Source organism: Ochlerotatus camptorhynchus, unplaced genomic scaffold (assembly GCF_037179485.1).
Source record: "Ochlerotatus camptorhynchus isolate MF236.1 unplaced genomic scaffold, CSIRO-AGI_Acam_v1.1 ptg000167l, whole genome shotgun sequence".
NCBI classification, from domain to species: Eukaryota; Metazoa; Arthropoda; class Insecta; order Diptera; family Culicidae; genus Ochlerotatus; species Ochlerotatus camptorhynchus.
Genome location: NW_027040657.1, coordinates 387,137 through 395,671, shown reverse-complemented (window position 1 = coordinate 395,671; position 8,535 = coordinate 387,137).

Below are 8,535 nucleotides of genomic sequence, written 5' to 3'. Positions count from 1 at the left end.
ACTGTGGATGTGATTGAGTTGGAGCTGCAAATAGTCAGCTGGTTGGCGGTTGTCGATGGAGGATGTGAAGCTAATGAATTATTAATTCATAAAAATTGAACAAGAATTTACTATTTCTTATTTAATTAAATTAGAATGGAATATTTTAACCTCAGAATATCTGAGCTAATCTGATAAGCTTGGTTTGCCACGCAGAGACAATATCGAATCAAACGTGCAAAAGGTGGATTTACACGGCCGTTAGATCTGACTAAAATTTCAGTTCCGTTCACTCAAATTCGCAAAAAAAAACCTAGGTAAAATATGCTTCAATATTGCGAAAAAAAAAACATGGGGAATACGGGGAAAATCGATACAGCTTTCACTAAGTCTATTCTCGATGAACATTTCAAAAGGTTCTATCTGCTTTGATCGATTCTCTTAATCAACTTTCTCTTTTGATAACCATGGCTATACAAACAGATTTCGTGCTATTTTTGCAACATGATTTGAGGAGATTCTCATCATCACACCAAATTCATCAGGGAATGTTATTGACGATTAGCATCGAAAAAGATAGTCAATTATGAACAGATAGGACCTTTTGAAACATGCGTCTAGTATTAGTATGCTTACTAGTCTGTTTTTTTTTTGTCGATTTTCTTGATATTCGAGCATATTTTTGAGGAAAAGCGAGGAAAATTAAACTCAGTTTATGAATTTGCGATTTTGAGCATGAGCATGAGCATTATTGACCGCCCGACGTTAGACGTTGTTTGCGACCAGTGCTGAAAAATCTCGACAATACACGGTGATATTGACAATTCTGCTTTGGTCATTCATTTGTGCTAACAGTCATAGTCAAGGCAAACCATGTCAATTGTCAATGACAATGCTGTCGGTGACGAACATGTGTAGATTTTTACATTAACTAAATTTGTAACAAAATTAAATGACTTGAGCAACACAATTATATGGAGCCGTTAATGTGAACAAGCATCTACGACCTGAACTACTTGAATAATAATAATGTGACACAGAATGTACGAAATTACACATTTTGCTACCAGGTGAATCTTTGTCATTGACGAAAAAATGAATGAGATTTTGACGAAAGTTTTCTTGAGGATCAAGCCTGTCAGCGACTATGTGACGAACAATTTTGTCAATATCGTGCAAAAGTCTGTCAATGACAATGACGAATCTCAGCACTGTTTGGGACTAGCAATCATCCTCGATGTGTAAATACTGGTGATCTAAAACTAGGCAATACCAGCGCCGGCCACGTCTAAATGCTGGTCAAGAAAGGAATGGGTAGGAATATGTTGCTGTAATACTCGCTTTAATTAAAGCCGAGAACACCTCTGCACTTCTTCGTGAAATCGTGATGTTGGATAAAAGGGTTAAAATTGCAGCAGGATTTGTTTTGGTAAACGATATGCTGAATTGATGTCCTAACGATTCCATAATGCGAAGAATCTTCTGCTCAGTGTGCAAAATAGGTCGCCACAAGGCCACCGAGCTCCGTATATAACAATACAATTACGATCAAGTTTCCGTTCAATTCGTGGTCACTATGTTTCGATCCCGGCGACGATGACAACTGCTCTTGAGAAGAATTTGATATGGATCCCCAATCAATACGTCTTTCCTAATTCGCAAACATTACTTGTTTTACGTATCCGTTTTTAACCGAATTTTATTACGCTCAGCAGTAGCAGGGGTTTGGGTTTTAACCCACGATCTTCTGCTCAGTAATTAAAAACGGTTGCTCTAAGGCCACCGTGCCCCTAACATCACAACAATCTACGACCGACGATCGTTCATTATAGGTTACAAGAAGCAATTACAATGAAATGAAATCCCCGAAAGTAGTTAACAATGTCTTCCGAATCGGATCAGGCGTACGTCACATTTGTTTTAATATACGTAAATGAATTTCGTCCAGGAGCTTCGGATTAACGTTTTTAAAAAGAATTGTTCACAACTAATGCTAAACATCAAGTGAGATTTAATCATATTTGGGAAATTATAATAATGGTTCTACCTGTTAAATTGCCTATGCTGCATTTCCTATAGCTGATTACTCGGAGCTGTGTGCCTATTCCTGAGGTTGCTTATGCTGGCGGTTTATCATGGACTTCGGTTCCGTGACCGGGTGTGATATCGATCGGGTGGTATCGACTGGGTTAATGACCGGACTGCGCTGGCTGATGGACTGATCCAGGTGTTGGCTAGAATGTTGACTCTGCTGGCTGATCGGGTGGTTGGCCGAAGTGCTGACCGTGCAGAGTGGTGTGTTGACTGATGTAATTGTTGGCTGTACTGTGGCTGGTATGATGGCTGGTATGATGAATGATATGATTAGGCCGTTGGTAACTGCTCTCCCCTGAAGATCGATTTTGTCGAATGTTGGTGTCTCTAGGATTCTCTCTTGCAATGTTGTCTTTCGGGGTCAATGAATAGGGTGCTAGCTGCCTTGAAACGTGTTATCGGCTTGCATGTAGATTCTGGATAGTCCTATGGCTATTGCAGAAACAATAATGATTCCAAATAGCCCAATATTTGCTGACGTTTGGATTTTGGATGAATTTTCCATCGATTCCATTCGATTACGGTTGTGCAGGTGGAGCTCTTGTAGTTTTTCCATAGTTACGTTTGTTTCGAAAAAGGTCTTTGCGATGGTTTTTTTTTCCTCTGTTCGGGACCTAACACCACTGCGACCAGTAATTTGATCTATTGTAGTATATCCCGTGTCCTTCGTTTAGTGCATGTCGTATTACTCCATCACTATTGAGAAATGATGAAGTATTCGATTTTTTTACAGTTGTCATTCTCGCATTTATCGAAAAGATCCGACTCTAATTGAAAGGTCCCGCTATTTATACCCTTCGGAGTGATGAAACACCCTCCAAAGGCGCGCCCCTTTGTCAGTCAAAATTGGATTCCTTAGCAACAAAATTAAGGAATGACACCAATAATGACCATGCATCAGAACCCTAGTCTTAACCACTTCAAACTAGGGAACAACGAATGGAAGATTAGGAATCACATAGATGAAGACTAACTAACTCATTTTTTCCTTGTTTCAAGATCATCCTCGGTGGACAAAGCCGAGTCTTGTCATTATCAACAAGGCATAAAAAGTAACAAGAACTAAGATGTGTTCCTTGGATTACTGAAAAATCCTGTTCCCCTAGTTTGAAGTAGTCAGGACTAGGAATCGGTGACGTATCCCGTAACGTACCACGAAAAGATGATCTACCCACGTTACGGGGTTTGCGATGGTTAGACCATCTAGTGGTATTATGTGTGGTGTTTGTTTATTGTATTTCTCTTGACTGCTTTACCTTGTACCGTTAATGGTTACTAAGCAATTCGAGAAATATATGAGGTAGGTGTAGAGAATAGGACAAATATGTCGGTTGTTATGCTGACATTCATTACAGATCGATAGTAGGCGAAATATATCGGTTGAGGTAAAGAAAATGATCGGTGAAATCAATAGTACGCTAGTAGATAAAAAGGACACAATAAATCAGTCTTAAGAGTCCATTTCTCTGCTTGATCGTCAAGCAGTATAGTTCGGTCTTTGCTCGCTTTGTCGAGTTGTTCGATAAATCTATAGTTTGTTACAAACGTTTGCAGATATACTGCACGTCGCGTCGTCAGTAGTGTCGGTCGCATCGCGTGATGGGAAGACAGCGCTCTCGGAGCCGACTTCGTGAACAAGCGGAGAAGAAGAACAGTGGTGAGGGTAGCTCGGTACCTACCTCAAATAGGTACGCTACTCTGCCCACCGATGTTGGAAATACCAACCCAGTCCCTGTGAAGCGGACGAAAAAGAGGAAGAAGAACCAAGGTCAGTCCGATGGTACGAGCGGACGCGACGATGTTACCGCGACGAACGCCAGTGACATCGGTGATTTCGGCGACGCCGTCGAAACCGAGAATTCTGCCGGCCCGAGTGCGGCGAAAATCAAGCTTCCTCCACTGGTGGTGAAGGTAGTGCCACTCAAGACGCTCATTGGCGATTTCGCATCGCTGGGCATCGCAGCTGAGTACAAGATCAGCAGGATCGGCACTAAGGTGATGCTCCGGACGAAAGCGGAATACGAAATCGCAGTCAAATTCCTGAAGGATTCCAATGTGGAATACTTCACGCACGACATCCCCGGTGAAAAGCCCTTCAAGGTAGTCATCAGGGGTCTACCGGATGTTGATCCCAAGGCGATCGAAGAAGAACTCAAGGACCGGTACAAGCTGGCCCCAATCGCTGTCTTTCGGATGACGAGGCGAGACGAAAACGTGAAGACGTACCCGGATTGTCTTTTCCTGGTGCACTTCCAGAAGGGAACGGTGACGCTGAATGCGCTGCAGGCTATCCGCTCAATCTACTCCATAATCGTACGATGGGAGCCATACCGTGGAGGCCATCGCGATGTGACCCAGTGCCAACGATGTCTAAACTTTGGACACGGCACTCGCAACTGCAACATCAAGCCACGCTGTAGCAACTGCGCTCAAGAACACGCCACTTCCAACTGCCCTGCGGATGGAGCCGTGGCGTTAAAATGCGCCAACTGTGGTGGTGCTCATCAAGGTTCCGACAGACAGTGCTCCAAACGCGAGGACTTCAAACGCATCCGAAAACAGGCGGCAACTAACAACCAACCAGGACGCAAGAAGGACAAAGTCCCGGCATTTCGGACGGAGGATTTCCCGCCCCTTCGTGCTCCTCAGCAAAGGCAAGTGAATTCGCGGGTGCATTCCGCTCAAGCAACTTCCGGTGATTCTGCTGGCCAAAGCTCTCCATCCCCCCCTGGATTCTGGAGGCAACCAACAGCGCAAAACAACAACCCCGATCTGTTCTCAGCGGATGAACTGATGGAAATCTTCGTCAACATGTCCGGTGCTCTTCGTAAGTGCCGCAATAAGCCCGAACAGATCCAAGTGCTCGGTAAGTTCATCATCCAGTATGGCGTCTAAACCGCTAAGTATCGTCACCTGGAATGCTTGCTCTGTAAGAGCAAAAGAGATTGAGCTTGCCGACTTCCTCCGCAAGCACAGCATCGACGTGGGCCTTCTAACCGAGACCCATCTAAAGTCCGGCGACAGCTTCTGGTTGCCTGACCACAACATTATCCGGCTTGATCGCACCAGCTCCAGGGGGGGTGGTGTTGCGGTCGTCGTCAAGAAAGGAATAAAATACCACACTCTGTCCCATATCCGCACCACTATCATCGAGGCCCTTGGTGTGGAGGTGGAGTCGTCGACTGGATACGTCCAGTTCATCGCCGTCTACTGCCCTCGACAGTGTGCCGCCAGCAGTGGACTAGCGGCTAAATTCAAGAAGGACCTGTCCACCATCACCCGTACCGGTTCCCGCTTCGTAGTTGGAGGAGATCTGAATGCTCGCCATGAGGCCTGGCGGAACTACCAGCAGAACCAGAACGGTCGTCTCCTGTTCGACCACTCACAGCATGGGCTGTACTCCGTTTGGTTTTCGGATGAGCCAACATTTATCTCACCGGCGGGCAACCCATCGACACTAGACCTGTTCCTGACAAATATCGGCTTGTCCAAGCCGGTAGCCTTGAACGAACTCAGTTCCGACCACCAACCGGTGGTGTCTGAGCTGGGCTGCAACGTGGCTCCTGCTTCAAGCCTGCGCAAGGACTATCATCGCGTAAACTGGGCCCAGTTTGGACGCGTGGTAGACAGGCACATCATCGACAACCCGCCGCTTGACACCGTGGAGGACATCGACCGAGCGTTGGAGGGACTCCACCAAGCCATAACCGTGGCTGACGAGGCGTGCGTCCGACGAGTTCCTGTGAGGGGTAAGTTTATTGCTATTGATTCCCACACCCAACTCTTAATTCGCCTGAGAAATGTTCGTAGACGCCAGTTTCAGAGGACTGGAGATCAAGCGATGAAACGTGAAATGGCCGATCTGAACAAGGAGATTGCTTCCAGAATGGTCTCACTCCGGAACGAAAGCTTCGGGCGGCTTGTCCAGAATCTGGACGACCGCTCCAGACCATTCTGGAAAGTTGCCAAGGTCTTAAAGACGCACCCTAAACCCATTCCGCCACTAAAAGATGAAAATGATGACGATCGGCTCATAATCACCCCTCAGGAGAAAGCAAATGCGATTGGTGAGCATATTGCCAAATCGCACTTGCTTGGCTCCAACATCCAAAGTCCGCTCGAAGTTCAGGTTGAGCAATGCGTACTCAACTTTGATTCCTCCCCTTGTGCCATCCTTCCGGAGGATAGAATCACAGTGGAACAGATTTGCTCAGCGCTGAAATGCACCAAAAACATGAAGGCCCCCGGGTTTGACGGAATATTCAACCTAGTGTTGAAAAATCTCAGCATGAAGGTTCACTCTCTGCTGGCTGCTGTCTTCAACAGATGCTTGGAACTGCACTACTTTCCAAGCATCTGGAAGACAGCGAAAATCATACCTATCCGCAAACCCGGGAAGGACCCAACGCTAGCTTCAAGCTACAGACCAATCAGCCTCCTTTCAGCGCTGAGCAAATTGTTCGAGAAACTCATTCTCAATCGTTTGCTCAAGTTTGTTGAGGAAAATAACATTCTCCTTCCGGAACAGTTTGGGTTCAGAAAGGGGCACTCCACCAATCACCAGCTAGTGCGGGTGATGAATAACATCCGAAGTAACAAAGCTGTATCCAAGTCCACAGCCATGGCCTTGTTAGACGTTGAGAAAGCGTTTGATAATGTCTGGCACAATGGGCTTGTGTACAAGCTCTGTAACTTCAACTTTCCATTACATCTGGTTAAAATCACCCGTAGCTACCTCCAGCAAATGTCGTTTAAGGTATCGTTGAATGGTTGTCTTTCAGACACGTTTTCCATCCCTGCAGGAGTGCCGCAAGGCAGTCTGCTGGGCCCCTTGCTCTACAGCATTTACACTTCTGACATTCCTCCCCTTGGAGACGGTTGCGTGTTTTTCCTGTTCGCAGATGATACCGCAATAGCCGTCAAAGGAAGGATGCCTCGCGAAATAACGAACAAACTTCAACGATGCCTTAACGCCTTTGCTGATTATGCCACCACGTGGAAAATCAAAATCAATGCTTCCAAAACAAAAACAATCATGTTCCTCCATCGATAATCACCCAAACTAAAACCGGCTCCCTCTTGTACTGTAATCATGGATGGCACAAGGGTTGAGTGGTCCGCCGAAGTAACCTATCTCGGGATGTTGTTTGACGAAAAGCTTCTATTCCGCTCGCATGTGGAGAAAACCGTAGTCAAGTGTTCCGCCTTGGTTAGGTGTCTGTATCCGCTGATTTGCCGCAGATCCCGCCTCTCAAGGGTGAACAAACTGGCCGTCTACAAACAAATCGTAGCACCTGCGATCCTCTACGCAGCTCCGGTGTGGGAATCATGTGCACAGACTCACAGGAACAAAATTCAGGTCGCTCAGAATAGAGTGCTGAGGATGGTTCTTGATCGTCCTTTCGACACTAGAATAACAAATTTACATGAAGAGGCAGGCATTGCCAAAATAGATTCCAAAATTAACGAAATTAAGACTAAATTTACACAAAAATGTAATTTATCAGAACATGCTTTGATAAGCAATTTGTATATAGTAGGTTAGGTGTACATAGTAGTTGTAGGTTAGTTGTAGTTGTAAATAGTAGTTATAAGTAGTCTCCCTTTTCCAATTCAAATCAAACCAATCCCACCAAGGTGGACATACTTTAAAATAGGCCTGATAGGACTAGGAACTGTAAATAATAATTAAAATCTCAAATGTACCAAAGTTGAAAAGACGCATCTGTGTCACTTAACAAATTCATACATGTAAACCACACAATCACAAGAAATAAAGATCATTTAAATGGCAGTCTTAAGAGTGAGTTCGTAACGAACGGAAGCAAAACATAAAAAGTCGTCTGTTTGGTGAAAACTAGAAAAAAAAGAAAGAGGGTTCCAGATAAAGCCGCTTGGAAATGGATGGTCCAGAAATCGAGGCCGGTCACGACAGTAGGTAGGTTCCAGGTTCAATTTACCGGAGAATTAACTTAAGATTTGGGAGTAACAGCCATCTTTTGAGACATCGGTAAGGACGTTCCGATCGCACAAGTTGTTCTGCTCTACAAGTTGACATTGGCCGTTGAGAAGATACTATTACTGTCCTCGATTGAAGTTTTAAAAATGTGTTGTTGATAAGAAGTGGCTTCAACAGCAACTCGTTAAACAGTTCCGATTCTACTAACGGGATTATGATCACAAAGTATAATTTGGAGTTTTTAAAAAGTACTCTTATACTAAGGAATTCATACGCCTGTTCTGAATTAAGAAGAGAGATATTTTGGTTTTCTAACTGACGGACAATAAACTTCAGTTCTTCTGGTTTGGTTCCAAGAAATTTCTCAATATTGCGTTAACTCTAGCTAACTGAATTGTTTCAAAAATAGTGTCTAGGTGGTATCGAATTTGGTCTAAGTGAAACGATATGTTCAATATCTTGGTCAATGCAGTGAAATTTTGATTATTGTTTCTTGAATCTAA